The following is a 27,457-nucleotide window of genomic DNA, read 5'->3' as shown; positions in this document are numbered from 1 at the left end:
CACCTGGTGCAAAGTGTGGGCTTCCTCCTCTGCTCACCGGGGAGGCAGGTCCTCACCTCTGGATGGGATGTGGTCAGCAGGAACCCTGGCTGGCTCTAAGGACAAAGAGGGAACAGTCCCCTTCCAGGAGAGGGGGCTCCCCTCCCCAAGCCACCCCCGCCGAGGTATCCCTCAGCCTCCTTGGCTGAGGAGAGGAAAGAGCCCAAGGCCAGCGGAGAAAGGGCCAGGCCAGTAGTCTGGTTGGAGTGGGAAGGCGAGAGGGGACAGGGAGGAGAGTCACACACACGGGTGGACAGAGGCCGAGAGACACGTGCACAGAGATGGGGAGAGACAGAGGTCCCAAACAGAGCCAGGTGGGTTGTCAGAGAGGCAGACCAGTCAGAGGGCGCAAGAGACACAGCCACAAAGAGACACAGCAGGAAGTTGGAGCCAAGGATAAAGACAACCCCAAACAGACGGAATCAGAGCTGGAGCTCGCGGAGAGAAAGGACAGAGCGTGGTCTCGCTGGGAAGCGCCCGCCCCAACCCCGCGCAAGGGCGGGAGCCGAGCCGGGGCTCAGGAAGCCGGAGGGCGCCCCGCTGCCCGGCAGGCGGCGCGCTGGCCTCGCGGCGGGACCGGCCGGCTGGGCCCGGGCCGGGGGCGGGCCGGGGGCGGGGAGGGCCGGGGCCCGGGCCGGGGGTGGAGGCGGGGGCGGGGGCCGGGGAGGGCTGCCCCGGCCGCGCGCGAGCCCCGCGATCGCCTTTATAAGCCCGCGGGGGACTTGGCCGGGGCAGTGTTGCGCTCCCGCCCCTCCGCGTCCGCGCTCCCAGAGCACCGACCCCGCGTCCCTTGCGCCGGGACAGACCTTCGCCTACGAACTCTGAGCAGGTAAAGACTCGAAGCTGGTTCCTGGCTCTCCAGGACCCCCGGGATGTGGAGGGTCCCAGGCCCCCTTTCCTCATCCTCCCCTCGCCGGGAGAGGGCGGCGAGGCTGGACATCAGGGGCCAGGCCGGGACCTCCGCTCCCCCCCCCACACCGCCCAAGGCAGCCCATTCGGAACCTCCAGCCACCTGTCCCGCTCCCGCGCTCGCGCGCATCCGCGGCTCCCGGCGGGCGCACTGGGCGGGCCCAGAAAGTGGACGTGGCCCCAGCGGAGCCGGCGAGGCGGGCTGACTGCGCTCGAGTCGGCCGCTGCAGCTCTGGGGTCTCCCCGCCGCTGCCTGAGACCCCCATCTTCGGTCTCGGCACCGCCTCCCGTTGCCCTGTGGCTGAGCGGCTTCTACGGCGCCCCCTTGGTCCGCGATCAAGAGACTCGGGTTGCCCACCCCAGAACTGCCAGCTATCTAGCCGTCTCGAGATCTTGGCACAGCCGCCAGGGGAGGGGGCTGGTCTTCCTGGGTGGGCTCCGAAAGTAGTTTGGGCCGGAGCTGGGAACAGTACAGAGAGGGAGGCACTTGGGTCTGGGAGCCGCAGCGGGGCTGGGAGGGGGGCGGGGGGGACGGACATCCGGCGTGTTGAAGTCTGGAAGTTGTAGGGGGTGCGCAGCGGCCTTGGGGCCGAGCTCTGGAGCCCCCCAAGCTGGGGGAGTTTGCTGCGATCCATCTATGGACGTAGGCAGGTGAGCGGCTGGCCCGGGGTGGGTTCCTGCAACTCGTCTGGATAAGAAAGGGTTAAAAGCCTGGTCACGCTAGTGGGGCGGGTAGCTGAGCTGAGCTCCAGCCTTCCCCCGCATTGTCTCTTCAGACCCTTTTTCAATGCAAAATGGGGCTGGGGGAGGGGTCTTTACAGCGGCCTGTGGGTGGAGGAGGAGATCTCAAGAGGGGGCAGTTCTCTGGCCTGAAAGGGCCTCTGGGCTGGGGAGGGTGGGGGGGTGGTGCGGGGGGAAGACTTCCAGGTGGGCCCGGCTTCCCTGGTAGGCAGGGTGTGAGCAAAGTTGACAGCAACCATTTGTTGAACACCTACTGGGTGCCAGGCTCCAACACTTGACATGCATCATCTCCTTTACAAACAGGGAAACTGAGGCCTGAAGAAGTTAAGCAAGTCTGAAGCCAGGATATGAAGCCAGACTCTAAACCTACAGCCTTATGCCCCTGCTACTTCTACGCAAAGATCTTGGTTCCTCCTTCTGGCTCTTCTGGTGCTCAGTCTTGCCTCCCCCCATGCCCTAGACCTGTCCTCTTCCAATCGTTAGACCTCCCCAGGGTGTCTTCCCCACCCTAGCCTCCACTCCCTGCCCACTCTTGTCTCCCCTCGTCACCCACTCGTCTGTCCACTCCCCTCCACTCTTGTCTCTCCGTCTCCTCTTCTCTTCCTGAACTTCATACATCTGAACTCCATAAGCAGAAAAGGTTGGACGAGGCTTGGACCAGGCTTCCCAACTTCCCAGCCCCTGGAGTGAGATGTAGGCTTTAGTGATGACCCCTGTCTGTATCCGTGACCTCACCTGTAAGATAAGGGAGTGTACCTCTCTCATAAAACTGTTGTGAGCAATAAAACTGAACTGAGGGCAGAAACAAAACGCCGTCTCCATTCAACAAACATTTATTAATGCCCCAAACCCTGTTCTAGGTGCTGGGAATGCAGCGATAAATTACACAGACATCTGCACACCTGTATAACGAAACTTTTTTAGGCTCTGAAACTGACACTTTAGAAAAGGAATCAAGCAATTCACAAGGAAGGAGACTAACAGGCAGTAACATGGGTAAAACGGATCAGCCAACATTTGGTTTTCACTAATAGGAAAAGGCAACCTAGCTGTATGACCTGGGACAAATTCTGTTGCCTGTCATGCCCCAGTCTCCTCCTTTTAGCTGAGATTTAGGAAATAGTATGGTTAACGTATGCAGAGTGTTGAGCTGGTGCCTGTGCTTAAGAAAATTTTGGCTCTCATCAGCTCTAATCTCAGTGGCAAACTTGAGATGGAGTGTAGGGTTTTGTCTCGGCTCCGAACCCTGGAAACCTGTCACCCACTGCCTAGGCCCTGCCCATTCCCCGATGGGCTGTGTTGTCGAGTGGCACGGTGTCTGCCTTGCTCACAGTCAAATGCCACCTCCTATTATCCTAGACTCAGCCTTGGCCAGGAGCCTGAAGCTCGGTGCTGGGAACAGGCATGGGACTTAACCGCCACAATCCCTTCTGCCTGGATGTGTCCCAGCTTTGAAATGAGGTGAAACCATACTCAGGCCCTACCTGTCCTTACATAGCCGACCAACTCTGCAAACTGGACGCAGTCCTGCAGATGAAGAAACCTGGCCTGGAGAAGGGAGGTGACTTGTTCAAGAACAAGAGATGCTACCTGGGGAGCTGGGGCTGGAGCTCTGGGGACCAGCTCCAGTGATCTTGGTATTGTATATGTCTTTGGGGATGAGGCCTCCTAATCCAGGGTGGGATCCAGCGGCACAGCTCAGAGTGCTCACTTTGAATAGGTCCAGCTGGAGTTATTAACACAAAACTCAGAGCTCGAAGAGGACAGTACGGGGAGAGTGAGCAAGCTGGGCTGAGGACCAGCACTCAAAATCTCCGCGTGGCCACAGGAATGCAAACTCAGCTTTCCAGTGCTACGTCGTGGTCCTCGTCATCTGCAGGCTGGCTAGGCTGTGCAGTGTGTATTTTGGGGTTTTTTTAAGAGATGTCCTTACTTTTTTGAGGGCTTCCCAGGTGGCGCTAGTGGTAAAGAATCTGCCTGCCAATGCAGGAGACATCAGAGACGTGGGCTCCATCCCTGGGCCAGGAAGATCCCCTGGAGGAGGGCACGGCGACCGACTCCAGTATTCTGGAGAATCCCATGGACAGAGGAGCCTGGCGGGCTACAGTCCACAGGACTGCTTTTAGAGGGCAGCTGTGGGCAGTAAGTAGCTTGGAGGTTCATTCCCAGCACTGACATATGACCCTAGACAAGCTTCTTTACCTCTTTGAGCCTCAGGTGAGGAAATCATCCGTCATATGGGTTAATAATACACAGTTTGCAGAGTTGTGAAGGGTTGGCAAGATTACAATGGTTTTTCACCATTGAATGGCTCAGTTGGAAATGACCACTGTTGGAGGTTGTTGTTGAGAAGTTAATATTCTCTGAGACATTTTTCGGCTGCTGCCAGGTGATCCATGAGGGCCAGAGGGAAGGCCCTATATAGCTTACAAAGGCCTCAGCAGGAGGCAAAGAATGGCTTTCGGATTGGCACCTTGGGTTCCAATCCTAGCTGTGTGACCTGAGGCAACTCGCTTGACCTCTCCAAGTGCTGGGTTCCTAGTAGGCATCCGGCAACTCTTCTCTGATGCTCAGTGTCCAAAAAACATTCAAGAACAGTCTTCCTATTTTTCCACCCCCTCATGCCATCCCCCAACATTTCCTAATTGCTCCCAGAAAAACATCATGCTTAAAGTTTTCCATGCTGGAATTCTCAGCCTCACTGTGGCATGAAATCAATTGTTTGCATTTAATTTGACTTCTCAAATTAAGGGGTAAAATTCGAGATGAGGGTAGGGGATGCAGGAGCTGGGGAGGAGTTGAGGAAAATGAAGTTAAACCAGATGTGTTTTTGTTTAACTGTCGGATGGTGGTTAAACTGCCTGGGTATTTACATCGTTCTTTCTGAATTCCAGTAACTAAGAGTCAAGTTTCACTAAAAATTGTAGTGTTCCTTCCTGGCTACCGTGGACTTGTCCTCCCCATTATTATTATTATTACTATTTTATGTTCATCTGAGGCCACAAAGTACTGGCTGCAGAAGAGACCTCATAGATGCCTAGAATTTCAGAGTCGGAAGGCATTTAAAGGCTGCTTCTGTCAACTGGCTACTTTGCAGACCAGGGAGACTGACGTCCAGAGAGAATAAGGGCTTGCCCAGGGTCTCCCATGACCTTTCTGAAAAGTATCCACTGTCTTGATTTTGGTGTGTGTCATTTCCAAGGCATATCTTCAATATATATCTATTTTTTAAAAGAAAGAACTGCTGGTAAAATGAGGGGCAGGGAGACAGTTTGGAGGAAAGCAACGAACATGATTGATGGGTAGATAGTAGGTGATACAGAAAAGATACTAAAAAATATTACCACTAAAAATGTCTCTGGTCAGAGAGACAAAAAATAAGGAGATCTTAGAGTCTTCAAGCATATAAAATTTTTAAACGAATGTTGTTAATATAGTTTTACATTTTAATAATGGATTAAATATGTGGAATTTGAACATAAAGACTCTTCAAAAAATAATGACAGATATTTGGAATATAAAATTATTGAAATATTTAAAAAAAAGAATTGTTGAGGAAAGGATACAGATGGTGTGAGTTGGTGGGAAAAATCTGCAACTCAGGACAGAGGTTAAGCCATTGAACTGGTGCTACCCTGCCTGTGTGACCTTGGGCAAGTCACTTGCCCTCTCTGAGCCTCAGGGTCCGTGTCTGTATCCCAGGATGGCTGAAGGGCATGAGCTGGGGATTTGGGACATCCTTAAGACTTGGCATGGGTCTGATTCAATTTGAGTTGGTCCTCAAACATCTGTGGCTGAAGTTATGGTAGGTCAGTTGCAAACTGCCCTCCTGGGACAGCAGGGGGTGGGGGTAGGGGAATTGTTGACTCCTGCAGTGATTTAAAACTTGGATTTAGTTGTTGGTGTTGTGAAAACAAGTGATTTCGTTTCACATAAAAATAAGGGTTCTGGTTTCTCTGGGAAGATCAAAAGATATGGCCACGCTGGGCTGCATCCCGGCCTGGCCACCGTGGCCAGCAGCTGGTCCGTCCTCTTGACCACAGTCCCCTCTGTGCCCTGCTCTCACACCCAGCCCGTCCGTCGCTTTGCCGTTCCCGGCCTGCCTTCTGAGTCTGCAATTTCTAAGCTAGGTGCATGTGGCTCGGGCTGGCCATCACGAGGCTCGGGGGTGGAATGTGGGGCATAACGGACCCCAGCCCCTCTTCCGAGGCCTGGCAGCATCTCTGGAACATGTCAGCCAGGACGAGGGCACTCTCTTCCTGCTTTGCTGGTCCCGGAAAGGGGCTAAGGGCTCGAGAGTTCGGGGGCTGACCGAGCATCAGCCTGTTGGTCCTTAGGGAGCTGGGCCTGGGGTCCACCCCCTTAGAGACAGGCAACCCTGGGTGCTTCAGACTAGAGATTCCGCAGCCCCTCAGGGAAGGGACTCCGTTGACATCCAGTGTTCCCAACAGCCCTGTGCACTGGTGATACTTCACAGACAGGAAGCACCATCCTGCACTCTGAAGCCACAGTGGTCTGTTTTTTCCCCTTTTCTGGGGGTCTAAAGTGAAGTGAAGTTGCTCAGTTGTGTCTGACTCCTTGCGATCCCATGGACTGTAGCCTACCAGGCTCCTCTGTCCATGGGATTTTCTAGGCAAGAATACCGCAGTGGGTTGCCATTCCCTTCTCCAGGGGCCTAGGCCCACGGGTAACAGGCAGCATAACAGCTGCAGCACAGATCTCCAGATCGCCATGTCTGAGCTCAACAGTGAGGAAAGCCGTGAAGCCTCGTGGTTAAAGCTCCTGGTAAACCCTCTGGAGGGCTTCCCTGGTGGCTCAGTGATAAAGAACCCGCCTGCCAATGCAGGAGAGGTGGGTTCGATCTCTGGGTCAGGAAGATCCCCTGGAGAAGGAAACAGCAATCCTTGCCAGTATTCTTGCCTGGGAAAATCCCATGGACAGAGGAGCCAGGGGTTGCAAGGAGTTGGACACAACTTAGCGACTCTGGAGGCAGCTGAGATTCTAGAAGGTCTCCACAAGCAAACTGCTCTGGGGGTTACAAGGTGAACGGGGAAAGCCCTGATTCCTGATAGTAGCCACAGGGCCCCTGGTCCTTGCACCCGCAGAGGAGTTCAGGAATGACCTTGTGCGGGAAGTAGCATTTTTGTGAGCACCCGCTGGGTACCATGCAATTTCCACATCATCCTTGAACCTCCCCTGTCCCTCACACCCTGCTGTTTTGCAGTTGAGGCTCCAACAGGATATCTTGGGTCCAAATCCCTCCCCTTGGTGCCTCGGTCACCCTGCCCTGACCTGGGAAGGGAGAGAGGGGAGGGGCGATGAAGGCTGTTTCTTTAGCGACCCTCTGGTGAGGTGCTGACCCCAGGCTCGTCCGAGAGAAGCCTTCTCATCCTCCCAGATCTCAGTCTGTGATTCAAGCGGATGAATTTCACCTAGCCAGGTCTGCAAGCTGCCAGGCAAAGCCCAGGAAACATTTGATGTTCTTTAAAAAAAAGTGTTTAGGTGGCTTTTATCTGAAAAAAGTAAGTCCCACCTTTAGAAGGATCTGCCATGTGACTTTCTGTTAAGTCAAGTTCTTGCCTTCTCTGAGTGACCTTTCACTTTGTCCACAGAAAAACAGCGTGGACACCGGCAGCTCTCAGGTTGAGGTGGTCAGGTCCCTGTCCTGTGGTCCTCTAGGCTGACTGTCACTCAGCTGCGTCAGGCGCGGCCTCTCTGAGCATCGTTCATCTTTCTTCCTCCACCGGCCTCTTAACATACAGGAGTTAATAACTTTCTCACCTGCCACTGTTTTGGCTAGAAAGTGTGTCAGCTGACTCTGAGACCCCCCTCCCTTCACTCCTTTGCACCTAGATAGCTGCCGTGTCTTTTCTGCCTAATTCGGCGAGGTCCCCTCTGCCACCCACACACACACCCGCTAACATTGCCGTGCCCGGTGGCGCTTAGCGCCTCTCCTGGAACCGCTCATTTATCTAAACAGCAGCCCTGTGTGGCAGGTGCAATTATTCCCGCTTTACGGATGAGGAAGCTGAGGCACAGAATCACCCTGCTGGGAAGTGGGAAAAACACACATTCATCTCCTACCATTGCCGATCCACCCACTCAAGGCTGCTTCCTTCTTTGTGGTATGAATGACACAATCTATTTTCCTAGAAGAGTTTGGTTCCTTATTTTGAAATCATCAAATCTAGTAATTCATATTTCAACTTCAGTTAGCCTATCAAGGTAATCAGAGATAAATAGATTCTTCTCAACAGCTTATCTGACCTCTCGCCTTCATCACTTGAGTTCACTTTTGTGAAAATGCTGTGTGTTTTAATTTTCCCCCTTGACCTCATCCTTCCAACTAACATTTAAGGCAGTGGTTCCCAACATTTTTGGCACCAGGGACTGGTTTCGTGGAAGACAGTTTTTCCGTGGATGGCAGGGTGGGAGGGGCGGTGGTGATGGTTTCCAGATGATTCATGTGCATTACATGTATCGTGCCCTTCATTTCTATTATTGTTACATCAGCTGCCTCTCAGATCATCAGGCGTTAGATCCTGGAGGTTGAGGACCCCCGATTTAAGGTCTTAACATGACCTTTGCTCAGGTCAGGATCTGAGCAAATCACTTTTAATGACCTCATTTAACTTGTTATCCTCTCAGTTTTATAGAGGTGAAAACTTGAGCTCAGAGAAGCTGAGTAACTTTCTCAAGGTCATACAGCTAGAAAGTGGCGATGAGACTCAAATTTAGGTCTCATGCCTTCCATCAGATTAGCGTCTGGATTCAGATTTTCGTCTGGATACAAGCCCTTGCTGTATATATCCGTTTTCAGTAGAACCATCTGTCTCTGGGGTTTGCAGAGTCATTTGGGGTGGGCCGTGTCAGAGGGAGGGGACCCAGCATAGGCACACTCCTGGTTGGGCAGTGGCTTCTGTTCTCCCAAACAATGGGCTTTGGCCTGGACATCCCCTCTTGTAGTCAAGAGGAAGGACGTAACGATCTTAGCAGGCAGCATCCTCAAAAAACCAGAGGGGCCTGGGTTCGAATCCCAGCCCTGCCATTTCAAGCTATGTGACCTTGGGCAAGTCTCTTCCCCTCCTTGGCTTTTGGTTACCCTGCCTGACAACTGTGGCTTGTTTCAGGGAGTCAGTGTTAGGACTTTTCTAGCTCACGTGTGGCCAATAGTTGGCATGCATACCACCCCCTCTCCTGTGTTATACATGTCAGACATCACTAATCAACCACTGTTCCCTTGCCTCTCTGGGCCTATACATGTCAGACGTTATTAATCAACCACTGTTCTCTTTCCTTCTAAACCTCAGGTCCCTTCTAAACGCAGTCCTCCAGGCAGCCATTATTCACTCAGTAGAGTTGGTACATACCAAATAGAAAGACATCCTGAACCAAATTTGATTTAGGCATTGTGTGAACAGCAACGAGAAGGGACATGCCCAGGGTGGTGCCCTGGTCGCTATGCTCTTTAATCTTTCTTTCCTGGTCTGGGAAAGCTGGAGGAGCCCTGAGCTAGACTGCCCCAGAACTCACCTCGGGTATGGGGTGGAGACCTGCCAAGGAGCACCCAGCTGTGTCCCTGTCCACTCCTCAGAGAAGGCGGGGGGTGGGGGATGGTGGGCTTCTGGGGCTGGTCACAGCCCAGGCTTGTTAAGACTGAGAAGAAAGAGGCTGGTTTCAGATCCCTCTTGGAAAGAGTTTCACTCACCCCTTCCCCCACCCTCCATAATAATATCCGTAGTAGTAGAATAGTAATGAGGAGTTATTAGCATTTACTGAATATCTGTTAGGCACCAAGCCACTCAGCTAAATGCTTTCTATACGTTTGTGCTTTTAATCCTTCTAACAGCCCACTTTGCAAGGGAGGGAAATGACTCGAAGGTGAAACAACAGGCCCGCGTTTCCTCGGCTGGTGAACCAGTGGAGTTGCTGAGATTGGGGTTTGCCCATCCAGACAGCCCTTAGCTGCCTCCCCTCCCTGTTCAGTCTCCGTACCGACTCCTCCTTGCTCGCCATCACCGTCTGTCCTTTGTGACTGTGGCGTGCTTTCACCTGTGGAAAGCGCTTTTCTGCCTGCAGAGCCATCCGTGTACACACGGGAGGAGCACAAGTGGCATCTCCATGTTTGGGGTCAGGAAATCTGGTCTGGGGTCACATGGTGCAGATGGTAATCCCTGGGTCAGGAGGTGGAAACATGGGCGTGTTGCAGCTGAGGTGGGGCTGAGTTACCCACTCTGTATCCTGGATGAACCAAAATGAGTTCCTGTTTTAATCAGCCTTTGGACCATGGATAAGTCACTTTGATTCTCCCCCACCTCAGTATCCAGGCTCTTAGATGTTTTCCTCTTTTAAAGCTCTTTCTTATTCATGAGCCCAGGGAATCCTGGAAACAGTCCGATAAAGTATTATCTTCACCTGCAGAAGGGAAACAGGCTCAGGTCGAGCGGACGGCAGAACCAGTCCTCGGCCTCAGGCTGGGATCCCAGCCTTGTGCTCTTTCCCCAGGTGCGTCTCCGTCCTCTCACGTCTTTGCCTTTGCACCCGCTGTCCCCGCCTCTGCAGTGTCTTCCCTGACTGTGTCACCAGTTGGCATCGTCACTGCTTTTCTAGATCTTGCTTGGAAATCTTTAGCCCTTTGTAATCTGATCATCCTCATAGTGTCTGGCCCTGCATGAGTTTCTGGAGGGCAGGAACCCCATCTGAGTCATTCGTGAATCCCAGTGTCTAACAATGTACCTGCCTCCAGCAAGTGTCTAGTGACGTTCATGTATTAAAAGGCTGCCCCACCTGGCAGGGGCTTCCACAGCCCAGGCGGGCTTGGTTCGCATGCGGAAAGCTGGAAACGCTGTCCTGCTGGGTTTGACACCTGCTGCTTCAGGCTGAGCCTGGCTGCCCTTCCCATGTCTGCATCTTCTTGTTTTACCACTGACATCAGCTCATAATCATCAGTGATTGGTCAGTGATTGGCAGCAGGACGAGCCAGTTTCCCTATTGGTGGCTCAGACCTTAGTCAGGTGTGAGTTTCCCTAGCGTCACACCTCTGACCAATCCTCTTGTCCAACTTGTTCACAGATGTACCCTCAGTGACAAATAGCCTGAAGCCAGGAACAGCCACCATTTGCTGAATCTATTATCTGTACCGTATGTACTACAATGTCTGTACCAAGCATCCTGTATGCACTTAATACATATATGGTGAATGAATGAGTGAATTCTTGCAGAGAATAACATCCCTTAGGAACAAAGACCTTATAATGCCTCTGTGCCTCAGTTTCCCCACATGTCTATGAGAGGTACTTGGAGGAGTGATTGACGCATATATCAATAGATGTTTGCTTTAAATAAGTCATGAATCAGGCTCTGTTTTAAGTGCTCTACTTATATATATTCACTTATCCTCACAGCTGAGCTCCAAAAAATGTAAGTAATGTCTCCTAGGTCACATAGTCAGTACCAAGTGCAAATATGTTCATACCTTCCAGGACACATGTATTCCAGTCTATGGACACTGGTGACCACTTTCCCCAAAGCTCTTTCCATAGCACAGAATGCCCTGCCCTGAAGCTATAGTCATAAGTAGTAGGTGAGTCCAGGGGTCGTTCTGCCCCCTGCTTAAGAAACATCTCCATGAATATAAAATGCTTAACACAGGACTTCCCTGGTGGCGTAGCGGAAAAGAATCCACCTGCCAATGCAGGGACACCGGTTCGATCCCTGGTCTGGGAAGATTCCACTTGTGGAGGAACAGGGAAGCCCACGCACCATAACTGCCGGGGCCCATGTTCCTAGAGGCCCGTGTTCCACGAGAGAAGCCTCGGCAAGGAGAAACCCACGTGCTGTAACAAACAGCGGCCCTCGCTCACCGCAGCTCGAGAGAGCCCGTGCACAGCAATGAAGACCCAGGGCAGTTGAAATAAAAACATTAAAAAAAAATGCTTAACAGGGTGCCGAGCACATGGTAGGTCTTGTGATCACCATCCGTGTAACAGGCGCGGATCCTGCCCTGTGCTGAAGCCCGCAGGAGGAAACTGGGTCTGCTGGGAAAGCTGAGAAAGCCTTCGTGGAAGAAGGGAAAACAGTCATGAATGACTGTAACAGCGTCAGCTCACGCCTCTTGCAGGGCAGACTCTGCTCTAAGTGCGTCAGGTGTAGGAACTCCTTTAATCCTCCTAGTGGGTGAGAATTGTGATGACCCCCACCCCACGGAGGAGGAAGCAGAGAAATGAGCTCATTTGTCTGGGTGATGGCAGCCTGGCATGTGCAGCCTGGCCTTCCAGCTACGGCGTCTGGCCGCCTCCTTTTGTAAGGAAAGGCTTATCGAAGTTTCCTGCTGGTCAGTTCGCTTTCGCCTGTGTTCAGGGTTGACTGCTGGCTGGCGGGCCTGTGTCAGGGTCCGCACTGGTATTACACAGTCCCTGGAGTGGACTATTTCCTGGGGAGCCTTCCCCACATCATATCCGAAGCCTGGGTCCAGACAGAAGTTTCCAGAAAAGGAAGCCAGGCTATCACCTCACCCCTGCCTGGGGCAGTCCCAGCACGTGTCAGCTCCATAATTCCCTGGGCACTGCTCACAGTGGACAGCAGCAGGGCTTAGCATCCTTCCTGATGGGGAAGAGTCGTGACAGTTCTGAGGGAGGTGCTGCTCTGGTTTATAGTACATAGAGGCAGAAACCAGGTTCATTGTGGTTAAGTAACTTGCCCAGGGTTGCAGAGCTGATGAGTGGTGGGGCTGGGGTTTCAAGCCAGAGCCTGGGGCTTTTCCCCTCTGCCTCTCAGCCTGCTCTGAGCCGACTGGTTTTGGCTCTGGTGAGAGCAAAAGGGTCTGTCTTGAGGATGTCTGCTGCAGAGATTCAGGCCAGCCTCCGAACAATCTTAATTTGTTTAGTAATACTAAGAGCTGTCATTTGCCAAATCCCCCACGTATAGCCTGCTAAGTATTTTACATACCCTTTTTCATTTGGTCCTATTTAAAAAAAGAAATTATTTATTTCTTTGGTTGTGGCTCATGGGATCTTTGTTATGTGACATGTGAACTCTTAGTTGTGGCATGTGGGATCTAGTTCTCTGACCAGGGATCGAACATGGACCCCCTGCATTGGGAGCGTGGAGTCTTAGCCTCTGGACTGCCAGAGAACGCTCTCACTTGATCCTCTTAAACTTCCCACAGAGTAGGTACTCCAATTCCAGTTTTCACAGGTGAAAAAAGCATGGAGAAGGGAAGGGATTTGCCCACAGTCATGCAACTCAGACATGGTTAAGCCAGAATTTGAACCTGGGCAGCTTGGTTCTGGAATGTGGGCGCCTAATCACTTCATAAATATTAGGTAAAACTCTGCAGGCCAGACACATAAACTCTTCTTGAATCTGGAGGTTCTTCTGGAATCCAACTCAGGGAAGAGGCAAGGCAAGAAATGCGCAAAAAGCAGGAATAGACTGCGGGATACTCCCCGGCCGCCTGAGCTGAGGATTTGGAGTGTATCTACCCCTGTGTGATTCCTGGGTGACGGCAGGACCAAACAGGTGTAGGGGGACACGGCAGGGAGGTCCTGCTGTCTCCAGAACCAGGGTCAGGAGGAGGGCAGGCAATCAGCCTGGCTGAAGCTACTGCTCACTGCGAATCCTCAGTGGGGGACTGGCCCGAGCCTCTGTCCAGAGCTCAGGCCTGACCCTCCTGAGTTTCCATCTCAGGTTTCCAGAGTCTGCCTGGGGTGGGAAATCTCAGCGCACTGGTTTGTGCAAGAATTTTGCAATTTCCCCCTTCGACACCCAAGTCCCTGGGCTGGTCTGCCTGCCCCAGTTTGTGCTTTTGGAGGAAGCAGATCGTTTCCTCTTGAGTGGCTACATGATTTGAATAATCAAGTATTTCCCCACTGGCCCATGGCCAGACAGAGCTCAGTGTGCAAGGCCTCCCGTTCGGGCTCCGGAGCAGGCCTGCCAGCCTCCTGGTCCCACGGCTTGCTCTCCTTCGCGCGGCTGAGATGGACAGGAGACCCTCGTCTCTCTGGCTTTGCTGGGCAGGCCCCAGATGGTTCCTGTGACAGAGGCAGGGCTGGTCTCGCTCTTTGTCACCTCGCTGTCCGGAGTGGCTCCTCTTGGAGGAAGGGGGGACTGTCCTCCTTCAGGAAATTCACACTGGAGTGGCCTTTCTTGTCAGCTGGGTGTGACCTCTTGGCGCCTGTCGGTCTAGAAAGGAGGAAGCAGAGTCAGGAAGCGGGAAGATGGGTGCAGAACATTCGTTCATTCATTCAGTGAACATTTCCTCAGCCCAGCTGCCTGCTCGGCCCAAGACCGGGTGCTGGAATTCACAGATGAGCCTGGTCTAGTATTTCCTTCAAAGATCATCCAGTGTGTGAGGAGATGGTTATGTAAACAGAGTCCCAGTGGCACGGGATGAAGGAAAGTTTAAGAGCTGTGGGACCAGGGGAGTCCACCTAACCAATCCCTGGGCGGGATGACCACCAATTCCGCAGGAGACGGCATCATTCTTTTTTGTTTTTTAGCACCTTCTGTAGGCATGCAGAGTTCTAGGCGGAGATACAGGAGTGGACCACACTCTCCTCCCTCCTGGAGCTCCTTTGTAATGCAAAAGCCAGGCCATAAAGTAAAGCTAGGTTTTATAGACAGCAGTGTGTATAGGTCAACCCCAGCCTCCCAATTTATCCCTCACCCCCCTTACCCTCTGGTAATCATAAATTTGTTCTACTTCTGTGACTTCATTTCTGTTTCATGAAGAAGTTCATCTGTGCCCTTTTTTTAGACTTCACATATACATGAATGATATATGATATTTATCTTTCTTTGACTTCACTCAGTATGACAATCTCTAGGTCCATCCATGTACACACTGCTGCTGCTAAGTCGCTTCAGTTGTGTCCAACTCTGTGCGACCCCATAGACGGCAGCCCACCAGGCTCCCCCGTCCCACACACTACTATATATAAAGTAGATGACTAATAAAAACCTACTATATAGTACAGGAAACTATTCAATATTCTGTAATGACCTATGTGGGAAAAGAATCTAAAAAAGATCTATGCAAGAAAAGAATCTAAAAAGAGTAGATATATGTGTCTGTATAACCGACATGTGTATGTATAATCAGAGTCGGACATGACTTAGCGATTGAGCACACACACACATCGGAGAAGGCAATGGCAGCCCACTCCAGTGCTCTTGCCTGGAAAATCCCATGGACGGAGGAGCCTGGTGGGCTGCAGTCCATGGGGTCACTAAGAGTCGGACACGACTGCGTGACTTCACTTTCACTTTTCACTTTCATGCATTGGAGAAGGTAATGGCACCCCACTCCAGTACTCCTGCCTGGAAAATCCCATGTATGGAGGAGCCTGGTGGGCTGCAGTCCATAGAGTCACTAAGAGTCGGACACCACTGCGCGACTTCACTTTCACTTTTCACTTTCCTGCATTGGAGAAGGAAATGGCAACCCACTCCAGTGTTCTTGCCTGGAGAATCCCAGGGATGGGGGAGCCTGGTGGGCTGCCGTCTATGGAGTCGCACAGAGTCGGACACGACTGAAGCGACTTAGCAGCAGCAGCAGCACACACACAGACATAAGTGATTCACAATGTTGTGTTGCTGTACACCTGAAACTAACACAGCATTGTGAATCACCTATGTGTGTGTGCGCTCAATCGCTAAGTCACATCCGACTCTATGACTGTGCCATGGACTGTAGCCCTCCAGGGTCCTCTGTCCAGGGGATCTCCTAGGTAAGAATACTGGAATGGATTGCCATTTCCTTCTCCAGGGGATCTTCCTGAGCCAGGGATTAAACCCACCTCTCCTGCATTGGCAGGCAGATTCTTTAGCACTTAGCCACCTGGGATTCTGTACTCTAATAAAAATTTAAATGAAATGAAAATTCAAAAATAAATAATAAATAAAAATTAGGTTAATTTCAGCCAATGATGAGCACTGTGAAGAGAAGAAACGGGATTGTGAAATAGGGACTGGGGTGTAGTGAGAGACTGGGTTCAGAGGTGGTGACCTTTGACCTGAAGAAGGAGGCATGAGCCAGGCAAAGACCTGGGTTGGGGGTGATGAGTGATCCAGACAGGGGGAACAGGAGGTGCAAAATCCCTGGGGGGAGACAGCAGAGCACAGAAGGTCAGAGTGGCCAGGGGAGGGGGCCAGGAGATGACCTCAGAAGCTGGGCTTAGACAGAGCTTGCAGACCTCTGACTCTTCTCTGGGAGAACCAGCAGCACCTGCCAGAGTGTGTAGGTGGTGGGTGACCTGTTTGTTGGATGGCCCCTTGAAAACTTTTAAAGCAGGAACCTTTGGTGTTCACCGTACCGGTCCTCTCCAGGCACAGAGCGGGGAGCTGAGGCCCAGAGGGAGAGGGAAGGGGACCCTTCCAGATCTCAGAGGGAGATTATGGACTCTAATCTGGGTCCCCTAGCCTCCCACTGGTTCCTCTCCAACATGCCCATGCAACCCCTCTAAATTAAGGCAAACACTTATTAAACACTTCCTCTTTGCCAAGGAAGTTGTCTATCTTGCCTCCTTTGACAGGAGGAAGGTGAGGCTCAGGGAGGTGACCAGGGTTCCATGTGATTGACCCTGGGCAAGTGACTGAACCTCAGTTTACTCATAAAATGGGAACAGTAATGATCTCCCACTCACAAAACTGTTGAGCAGTCAGTGAGGTGTGACAGGCGTTCAGCTCTTTCTGTTCAGTCTGTGCCTGACTCTTTGCGACCCCATGAACTGCAGCACGCCAGGCCTCCCTGTCCATCACCAACTCCCGGAGTCCACCCAAACCCATGTCCATCGAGTCAGTGATGCCATCCAACCATCTCATCCTCTGTCGTCCCCTTCTCCTCCTGCCTCTTTCCCAGCATCAGGGTCTTTTCAAATGAGTCAGTTCTTCACATCAGGTGGCCAAAGTATTGGAGTTTCAGCTTCAGCATCAGTCCTTCCAATGAACACCCAGGACTGATTTCCTGTAGGATGGACTGGTTGGATCTCCTTACAGTCCAAGGGACTCTCAAGAGTCTTCTCCAACACCACAGTTCAAAAGCATCAATTCTTCAGTGCTCAGCCTTCTTCACAGTCCAACTCTCACATCCATACATGACCACTGGAAAAACCATAGCCTTGACTAGACGGACCTTAGTCGGCAAAGTAATGTCTCTGCTTTTGAATATGCTATCTAGGTTGGTCATAACTTTTCTTCCAAGGAGCAAGTGTCTTTTAATTTCCTGGCTGCTGTCACCATCTGCAGTGATTTTGGAGCCCAGAAAAATAAAATCAGTGACTGTTTCCGTTGTTTCCCCATCTATTTCCCATGAAGTGATGGGACCGGATGTCATGATCTTTGTTTTCTGAATGTTGAGTGGTAAGCCAACGTTTTCACTCTCCTCTTTCGCTTTCATCAAGAGGCTCTTTAGTTCTTTCTGTAGTACTTGTCAAAATGTGAATATTTACCTAGCATTTTTATTTTAAGTTATTTTACGGACTCTGGGATCTTTCAGTGAAGTCCTCATGACCCTTGTTCAAGCACATGTGTCACTGGTTCATAGTGGCTCTCTTGTCTGTTTTTAAAAATTAATTTATTTACTTTTGGCTGTGCTGGGTCTTTGTTGCTGCTCATGGTCTTTATTTGGTTGCAGCGATCAGGGGCTGCTCTTTGTTGAAGTACATGGCCTTCTCATTTCGGTGGCTTCTCTTGTTGCAAAGCGCGGGCTCTAGGGTGTGTGGGCTCAATAGCTGTGATTTGGGGGCTCATTTGGGCTCCCGAGGTGGTTCACTGGTAAAGATCTGCCTGCCAATGAGTGCAGGAGACACAGGAGACTTGGGGATTGACCCCTGGGTGGGGAACATCCCTTGGAGAAGGAAATGGCCACCCACTCCAGTATTCTTGCCTGGAGAATCCCATGGACAGAGGAGCCTGGAGGGCTACAGTCCATGGGGTCACAGAGTCGGACATGAATAAGTGCGTGCATGGGACACACACACACACACACACACACACACACACACACACACACGGGCTCCGTTGCCTAGTGGCATGTGGAATCTTCCCAGACCAGGAATCAAACCCATGCCCCCTGCCTTGGCAGGCAGATTATCAACTACTGAACCACCAGGTATGTCCCCTCTTGTCTATTTTATTATTAAAAATAAATTTAAAATGGCTTTCAGCCATCATCCAATACCTTACATCTTCCTCTGGGCTCCTCCATCCTTCCCCCACCCACCTTTCTTCAAGTGGGATAACCACTATCCTGAGTCTGGGCTTTCTCATTCTTTTGCTTTTTAAAAGTATTATTTTAAAATTTTGATTAATACTTCATTAGTAATTTTATTAGTATTGTCACATTTAGATCATGTATCATATATAAAGTTGCTCATTCTCTTTGACTTTTTTGAGTAGTATTTAAAATCATACATGTGTATGTTATATATATCATATTAAAAATATATATATTTTTTACTTTATGAAAGTGTATGGAGAAGGAAATGGCAACCCACTCCAGTGTTTTTGCCTGGAGAATCCCAGGGACGGGGGAGCCTGGTGGGCTGCCGTCCATGGGGTCGCACAGAGACAGACACGACTGAAGCGTCTTAGCAGCAGCAGCAGCATGCTTTACATAATCTCCTGAGACTTGCTTTCTCACACAATCTTATTGCCAAGGTTGATCCAGTGTTGCATATAGCTATATTTCTTTTTTTTTTAACTATTATGTAACATTCTACTGGGTAACTATTCCACAATTTTTAAAAAGTTTTTATTTTATTGTTGGCTCCACCTCACTGCTTGCAGATTTAGTTCCTTGACTAGGGATTGAACCCAGGGCCTTGGCAGAAAAAAGTGCCAAGTCCTAACCACTGGATTGCCTGGGAATTCCTGCCACAATTTTTTTTAGTCAATTTCTTGTTGATCACATTTGGGTCGTTTTCAGGTTTTGCTAGTGTAGAAGCAGCACCTATGAGTGTTCCTATACCTGCTTTCTTTTTATGTGTTTATTATAGGCGGGGTCTCCATTGCTCCGCACCGTGGACCACGGGCTCTATGTGCAGGCGCTTCAGTCGCTGCAGCCCTTGGGCTCAGCATTTGCGGCTTGAGGGCTCCAGAGCCGGGGCTCTGTAGTTGCTCTCTGATGTGTGGGATCTTCCAGGGCCAGGGGCACTGCAAGGCAGATTCCCTTTTTATATTTTGTAAATCAAACTAATGCATATTTACTTATTTTTCCAACACTTTATGCTATAAATTTTCAAACAAACACAGCAGTTTAGAGAACTCCATAAAGAAAGCCCTGGCCCCTGAGGGCCTTCACTCTGCTGAGCTGGGTTCTGTTCTCCACGGAGCTGTGTGTCTCTCATACTGGTGCTTGTACAAAATGTCGGAAGTCATTGGGCAAACAGGAAAGGGCGTATAAGAGCTTGTAGCTGCTATAGTTACTCACATCTCTGCTTTGAAGCCTTAACTTTTATCTTCCTGCTGTGTTATGTGGTGATATGTGTCACTCTGCAGCAAGGCATATGCTTAACCACTGGACCACCAGGGAAACCCTGCTGTTTCTATTTTTAAATGTAGTCTTCTTATTTCATCTTGAGTCAGTTTTGGTATGTTATAAATATATGGACTTCTTTGGTGGCTTAGACGGTAAAGAATCTGCCTACAATGTGGGAGACCTGTGTTTAATCCCTGGGTTAGGAAGATCCCCTGGAGGAGGGCATGGCAACCCACTCCAGTATTCTTGCCTGGAGGATCCCATAGACAGAGGAGCCTGGCAGGCTACAGTCCATGGGGTTGCATATATTTATATTTTTAGAAATGTATGCATTTAATCTACATTTTTATACTTATTGGCAAAGATTGCTTATAGCATTTTCTTATTATATTTCTCTTTTCCGTAATAACTGTGTATTATCTCTTTCTCCCTCTCTTTATTTTTAAAAAGCAATCTTGCCTCATTTATCATCTTTTTTAAAGGACCAAGTAGTCGCTTTGATCTTCTCAACTTAATCTCTTTTTTTCTGTTTTGTTGATTTTGCTGTTTATAATCTCTTTTCATTTTGTTTGAGTTTCTGTTCTAATTTCCTTAATTGGAAACTTAGTTTGTTAATTTTTAGCCTTTCTTTGCTGCATTGCACAATTTTTGATTTATCATGTTTTATCATCAGTTGGTGCTAAGTAGTGTTTAATTTCTAAACTCCAGCATTTCTCTGATGTATGAGTTATTTAGGAATCTTTTAAAAAATCTCCAAGTATATGGGGGAATTGTTTGTTCTTTTAAAAACTGACTTCTAAGTTAATGGTCAGAGAATGTGTAAAGACCTGCTATTTGAAATGTGAGATTTGTTTTGTGGCCTGGTATGGGATGAATTTTTTGTTTGCATGTTCCTGAAAAGAATGTGTGGGTACTTTGTCTCTCCTACCCTACTTTTTCATTATAACTTATCTTGTTTTTCTTTTAATAGTTTATTACTTTAAAAAATTATCAGCTGTAGCTTTGCCTTCAAAGACAAGATGAGCATTTTCTCCTATCCCTTGGTCTCTATCTTCCCTTTCAGCCCTTAAGCTCTTCAATGACTGGCCTTTGAGCCCCCATGACAGCACGTTAAAGTTGTCTAGATTTTTCAGTTCTGAGGTGTGTGTGTGTGTGCGTGTGTGTGTGTCTGTGCACACGCTAAGTCACTTCAGTCATGTCTGACTCTGTGATCCTATGGACTGTAGCTATATATATATGTATATTTATCTTACTCTTTTCTTTGATCTGGGAATTTTTTTTTAAACACCAAACTTTACTAAGTTATTTGCTCAGCTTTCATATATCTTTATTATCATCTGAGGAATTTGTTTCTATTATTGAAGTATTAATAATTACTTCAAAAAATCTGGGGGGTTGTATAAACATTTAACATTTGAATGGCAATTTAGCTGGATATAAAATTCTCCGTTCAGATTCTTTTCCTTTGGTACTTTAGTCGATTCAATTTGACACTTACTCCTTTAAGTGATCTGTTTTTCTCTGGATTTTGAGAATGTTTTTTTATTCTGATAGTCACTCTAATATTTCTCAGTGTGCATTTTTTCATTATTCATCCTGTTTGGTGTATTTGGGGCCCTTTCAAATTGAGATCTATCATCTTTCTCCAGTTCCAAAGTTATCTTCATTATTTCTTCCAATATCTCCTCCTTTGATTTATTTTCCTCTCCTGGAACGCTTAATATCTAGATGTTGGCAATTATATTTCATTTCTCTTTTTTTGTTGTTGATATATAATTTCATTCAATAAAATGTACAGATCTTAAGCGTTCAGTGTTGTGGGGTTTTTTACCTTTGTATTTTGTAGTGCAGTATAGCATAGCATAATAACTATAAAACTCACAGAATCAGACATGACTAAGTGACTGAACTGAACTGATGGCCAAATAACAATGTTGTGATCATTTCAGGTGAGCAGTAAAGAGACTCAGCCATATGTATGCATGTATCCGTTGTTATAAGTTGCTCAGTTATGTCCAATTCTTTGCAACCCCAAGGACAGCACCATGCCAACATTTCCTGTCCTTCACCATCTCCCAGAGTTTGCTCAAACTCATGTCCACTGAGTCAGTGATGCCATTCAACCATCTCATCCTCTGTCGTCCCCTTCTCCTCCTGCCTTCAATCTTTCCCAGCAACAGGGTCTTTTCCAATGAGTTGGCTCTTCTCCTCTGGTGGCCAAAGTATTGGAGCTTCAGCTTCAGCATCAGTCCTTCTAATTTTAGTACATGTGCTGCCAAAGTGAGCACATGCATCAGTCCTTCTAATGACTGGTCTCCTTTAGGATGAACTGATTGGATCTTCTTGCAAACCAAGGGACTCTCGAGAGTCTTCTCCAGCACCACAGTTGGAAAGATCAACTCTTCGGCACTCAGCTTTCTTAATGGTCCAACTCTCACATCCGTATATGACTACTGGAAAAACCATAGCTTTGACTATATGGACCTTTGTTGGCAAAGTAATGTCTCTGTATTTTAATATACTGTCTATGTTTGTTATTGCTTTTCTTCCAAGGAGCAAGCATCTTTTAATTTCATGGCTGCAATTACCATCTGCAGTGATTTTGGAGCCAAGAAAATAAGGTCTGTTACTGTTTCCATTGTTTCCCCATCTATTTGCCATGAAGTGATGGGACAGGATGCTGAGTTTTAAGCCAGCTTTTTCACTCTCTTTCACCTTCATCAAGAGGCTCTTTAGTTCCTCTCTGCTTTCTGCCATAAGGGTAGTGTCATCTGCATATCTGAGGTTACTGATAATTCTCCCCGAAATTTTGATTTCAGTTTGTGCTTTATCCAGCCTGGCATTTTGCATGGTGTACTCTGCATATAAGTTAAATAAGCAGGGTGACAATATGTAGCCTTGACGAACTCCTTTCCCAGTTTAGAACCAATCCGTTGTTCTGTGTCCGGTTCTAAACGGTTGCTTCTTGACCTGCATGGAGATTTCACAGAAGACAGGTAAGGTGGTCTGGTATTCCCATCTCTTGAAGAATTTTCCACAATTTGTTGTGGTCTACACAGTCAAAGGCTGTAGCATAGTCAGTGAAGCAGAAGTAGATGTTTTTCCAGAATTCTCTAGCTTTTCCTATGATCAATGGATGTTGGCGATTTGATCTCTGGTTCCTCTGCCTTTTTCTAAACCCAGCTTGTACACCTGGAAGTTCTTGGTTCAAATACTGTTGAAGCCCAGCTTGAAGGATTTTGAGCATTACTTTGCTAGCATGTGAAATAAGTGCAATAGTGTGTGGTAGTCTGAACATTCTTTGGCATTGCCCTTCTTTGGGATTGGAATGAAAACTGACCTTTCCCACCCTCCACCCCAGTCAATGTAGCATTTTGACCAATCACATTACCTTATAAACAGAACCCCAAAATAAGATTTTAAAAAATTTTCTATCAAGTTTCCTCATACCCCTTTCTGGTCTATTTTTCCTCCCAAATTGCAATCATTGTTCCCAGTCCTTTTACCATAGATTAGATTGGGCCTCTTCTATAGTTTCACATAAATGAAATCATACAGCAGGTACTCTTCTATGTCTAGCTTCTTTCACTTAGCATAATGCTTTTGATATTTATCTGCGTTTGTTGCCTCAGTAGCTCTCTTTTTTTTTCGCCAAGTGGTTTTCCATTGTATTGATATACCATACCACCATTGTTCATTCATTCTTCAGTTACTGAATATTTGAACTATTTCCAGTTTCAGGATATCATGAATAAAGTTCCTTTGAATACTTTGTAATCTTTGAGTGTAAATACTTAGAAGTGAAATTGCTGGATCGTGTCATAAGTACGTGTTTGCTTGACAAACTTTTTCAAAGGATTATTACACAAGCATGAGTTTCTCTATATTTTCGTCATGTTGACTTGGTTTTAGTCATCCTGGTGGATGTTTTAATTTTTATTTGCCTGATAACGATGTGGAGTACCTAGAGCTCTTGGTCATTTCTGTGTCTTCTTTTTTTTGAAATGGTTAAGTCTCTTGCTCTTTGTGTGGGCTGGGGAGGAAGAGTTAACCATTTTCTTGTGAACTTCCTGTGTGCACGCTCATTCATGTCTGACTCTTGGCCACTCCATGGACTGTGTAGCCCACTAGGTTCCTCTGTCCATGGGATTCTCCAGGCAAGAATACTGGAGTGGGCTGCCATTTCCTCCTGCAGAGAATCTTCCTGATCCAGGGATCGAACCTGCATCTCCTGCATTGGGAAGTGGATTCTTTACCACTGAGCCACCTGGGAAGCATTGTCGGCTTCAGGAGTTCTGTATTTCCTGGATACGAGTCTTTTGTAAGCTATGTGTATTGTGCGTATTCTTTTTCAGAATATGTCTATCTATTCAGTTTCTTAATGCTGTCTGTTTATGTTAAAGGTTAATTTATTTATGTTTGGCCATGATGGGCCTTTGCTGCTGCACCCTGGGGCATTCTTTGTTATGGAGCATAGGCTCTAGGCATGGAGGCTTCACTAGCTATGGCTTGTGGGCTTAGTTGCTCTGTGGCGTGTGGGATCTTCCTGAACCGGGGATGAAACCAGTGTCCCTTACATTGCAAGGTGGATTCTTAATCACCGGACTACCAGGGAAACCCAATGCTATCTTTTGATGAGCAGAAATTTTAAATGTTGGATGAAGTCCAACTTATCAATTTTTTAAATGAAGTTAAGACTCCTTGTCTTACCCAGAGTCACAAAGATATCTGCTTATGTTAGCTTCTAGAAGCTTTATGCTTCTGGCTTTTTATTTATTTTTAATTGAAGGATAATGCTTTATAGGTCTGACTTTTATAATTAGGCTTATGATCCATTTCAAATTTATAGAGTAAGATTGAGGTTGGTGTTTAACTTTTAACCAGTCTTTTACCATTTCTTTCAGATTTTCTATTTCTTCATCCCTCCTGGCTTCTTCCTAGAGATATTCCTCCATCTGACATCCCAGTTCCCTATTTCATTGCTCAGATGCTGTATCTGTTCTATAATCCATTCTACCTATTATATTTGTTATTTCAACTGGTTTTTCATATAGAATACTTCCACCTGGGTCCTTTAACAATTTCTTATTCTCTTTTATTTCACTAATACCGTATTTCTTTCACGTGTTTCTAATGCTTGTTTTAGAATTCTTGTTTAAAATCCATCTGTTGGACCTGGCCAGTTCCAGTGCTATCTCTACTCAGTTTGTTTTTCTTTGGAAGCCGATGTGCTCCCCAGATTCCCTGTGCTTTAACCCGTGATCTCATTCCTCAGGGGAAGGGGACGTTCAGCTAAGCCTGTCTGGTGCTGCATATTGGGGTAAAAATCCAAGCCTGACCCTGGTCTCTGTCAGCATCGGGGTGAGCCCAAGGAGAGGCCAGTCTCAGAGTGGAGACCCCCAGGTGCCAGAATTGCATAGCTCCTCCCCGGGTTTAGCATCACAACTCCCCCGACCCCCACCAAGTAACGAACTCTGCAGGACTGAGCCTCACTGTCTTTTCTTTAACTTTGTTTAATTTGGGCAGTGCTGAGTCTTCATTCGGAGAAGGCGATGGCAGCCCACTCCAGTACGCTTGTCTGTTGCTGTGCCAGGTGTTTTCTAGTTGTGGCAGCCGGGGACCAGCTGTGGCACATGGGGGCTCGGTAGTTGTGGCACATGGGTTTAGTTGCCCCGTGGCATGTGGAATCTTCCCACACCAGGGACCGAACTCACGTCCCTTGCATTGGCAGGCGGATTTTTACCCACTGGATTTCCAGGGAAGTCCTGAGCCTCACTTTCTGAGTGCTAGGAAGAATCAGCCAGGGGAGGGGGCTGTCTGCCTAGGTCAGAATCCTCCAACCTCCAGGTCTGGAAGAGAAGGGCTGGTGGAGTGACTGTGAGTTCGCTCTTGATTTCTGCAGTTCCTCAGTGCCTGCTCCGTGGCCCTGATTTTATTCCCGCAGACACTTGGGCCGTCTGCCTGGTCCCTACCTGTTCCAGTGAGAACGCTGGCTTTCATTTCTGAAGGGCAAGTGGGCATGTTTTGGGGGCGGGGGCCGGGAGAGGGGATGGAGGGGTTGTGTTGGGGAAGTCTTGATGCAAAAAGGCAAGAGCAGAGCTCAAATTCTGTTATCTGTTCTACGGTGTTCTCCACGCCCGCTCCAGGCCCTACCCCTTCTCTTGGCTGCTGCGTCCCCACCCCCTCCCCCTGCACACACCGATTTAACCACCCGCTTCCATCTCCCCAGGAGATTCCGCTTCCCTCCTCAAGCTCCTAGGCTTAGTGACGTTTTGCTCTATTGTTACTCTGGTGTTGATTTGTGGGAAAGGGGCCCAGAGCCATGTGTCTTCCTTCACTGTTTCAAGGGAAAGTACGTGCAGCACCCCAACCACATCGCCAGCCAGAGCACAAAACTTCAAAAGAAAAACAGCAAACTGACTCAGGATAGCACTGGCGTCAGCGACATTGGGACAGAAAGACCCAGGACTTTTAATTACCATTAGAAACATACAAAATAGATAAGGGAAGATATTGGCAACGTAAAACAGTGTCAGAAACTGTATTAGAAAAGCGTTACACAATAGAAGGACCATGTGCAAATATGAATTTTGGTTCGGTATGAAAACTCAGCTTTATTGTCTGTTCCTGCCCAAAACTTTGCATGCAACTAGCAGCTCACTGTTCCCTAAAAGAAGGACTTTTGCCTCCAGGCCGTCACATGTGCTGCTGTTCACTCTCATTAGTCTATCTTCCCTGCACTTCTGCTGGAAAAATTCTGGTACGTCCTCAAGATTCTTTCCCTGAAGACCTCTCGTGGGCAATGTGACACTCACTGATAGCATGGGGTTCTAGAGTTAGGAAACCAGGTGCCCGTCCTGTTCTTCAACTGACTGTGTGACTTTGGGAAAGTCTCACTATCTCTCTGGACCTTTAGGCTCCTGCTGGGAAAAAATGAGCATATTGAGTTAGATTATTTTAGAGCCCCTTTTAGCTCTGACAAGCTGGTACAGTTGTTTCAGGAAGTGGGGGACCCCATTCAGGGTCCGGAAGTGGGCTCTTGTCTAACACTCGGAAATGAATTGTCGGAGGAGACAGACAAGGCAAGAGACTTTGCTGGGAACCCAGGAGGGCTTCTCCGCTGCGTGGCTTGCAGTCTTGGGTTTTATGGGCTTGGAATTCGTTTCCAGGTTATCTCTGGCCAACCATTTTGACTCAGAGTCCTTCCTGATGGTCCTCGCATTGCTCAAGCCGTGATGGATTCCAACAAGGAGGACTCTGGAGGGTTAGTAGGACACGTGACATCTCGTTTTGACCTTTCCCAAATTCTTCCAGTTGGTAGTGGCTTGTTAGTTCCATGTTCCTTACCAGGACCTCCTGTCATAAAGTAACTTATGCAGATGATTACTATGGTGCCTGGCCAGGGTGGGCAGCTTTTGTGTTTCCCCTAACAACTCCCTGCTGAGAGACTTCAGTTCCTACTCAAGGTACTTCTTGGGAACTGGAGCAGTGATCTCTTTCTTCTGTAACTGCTTCCAGCTGAGATGGCTGTAGTCCTGCCTCGTAGCCAGAAGTCTCTCTCCACGTGATCTGCATGTAGGCATTCTGTGCCCAAAGCCGACACTCACCCTCGTGGTAACAATTTAGCCTGAAACTATTTGACCCTGTCGGAGAGGAAGCAGAGATCGAAACAGGAGGCCCAGCAGGATGGTCATCACCAGGCCCCAGAGAAGGAAGGCAGAATTGGGTTGGGGGCTTCAGGGTGTGATTTTCTTCTGATCCGTTGATGGTGAGGTAATAGGGCAGTGCTCCAGGTGTCCAACAGTCAGCCTGAAGTCACCATCCTCCACCTGGGTGGGGGCCCCAGTTCTCAAAGATATTGCTATGCATGTTTGTTGAGTGGACACCAGGCTCTTGCCCAGGACTCCACCACCGCTTGGCTACACTTCCCCTGTTTCTGTACTCCCTCCCTTCCCTTATCAGCAGCTGTTTGAATCTGAGTTCCAGAGAACTCAGGAAAGGTCAGGGAGGCCAAATGAAGCCTATACCCTACAAGGATATAGAGAAATAGAGGACACAGAAGGGATTTGTATTCCAAAGGCCCACAGGGTCCTGCTCAGTTTTAATTCAGGGAACTGGGCCACTATGGCTCGGGCAACTTCCTGTCAAAATGTGGCACGATGCTGCCTCAATTTGAAGAATAGACTCTGAACTGTAAGGTTTTCTGAGTTGCAAGTCCTGGATCTGAGTCTTATATGATTAAAACCTCAATCCCTTGGTCTGCCATGTTGGTGTGACCGACCCAATTAA

The 27,457-nt window shown here is 48.5% G+C and overlaps 1 protein-coding gene across 1 annotated transcript in view; it reads left to right on the top strand.

The window, feature by feature from the left end:
• Positions 1 to 665: 665 nt before the first annotated feature.
• Positions 666 to 27,457, top strand: part of ALPL (alkaline phosphatase, biomineralization associated) — a 65,192-nt gene continuing 38,400 nt past the window's right edge. Inside the window, exon 1 of the mRNA XM_069579115.1 lies at positions 666 to 868. The gene's annotated coding sequence lies outside the window, so the exon portion shown is untranslated. The remainder of the gene's footprint in view (positions 869 to 27,457) is intronic.

Source organism: Ovis canadensis, chromosome 2 (genome assembly GCF_042477335.2).
Source record: "Ovis canadensis isolate MfBH-ARS-UI-01 breed Bighorn chromosome 2, ARS-UI_OviCan_v2, whole genome shotgun sequence".
Taxonomy (NCBI): domain Eukaryota; kingdom Metazoa; phylum Chordata; class Mammalia; order Artiodactyla; family Bovidae; genus Ovis; species Ovis canadensis.
Note: the sequence above shows the minus strand (reverse complement) of the source record. Positions and strands in the feature narration are given on the sequence as shown.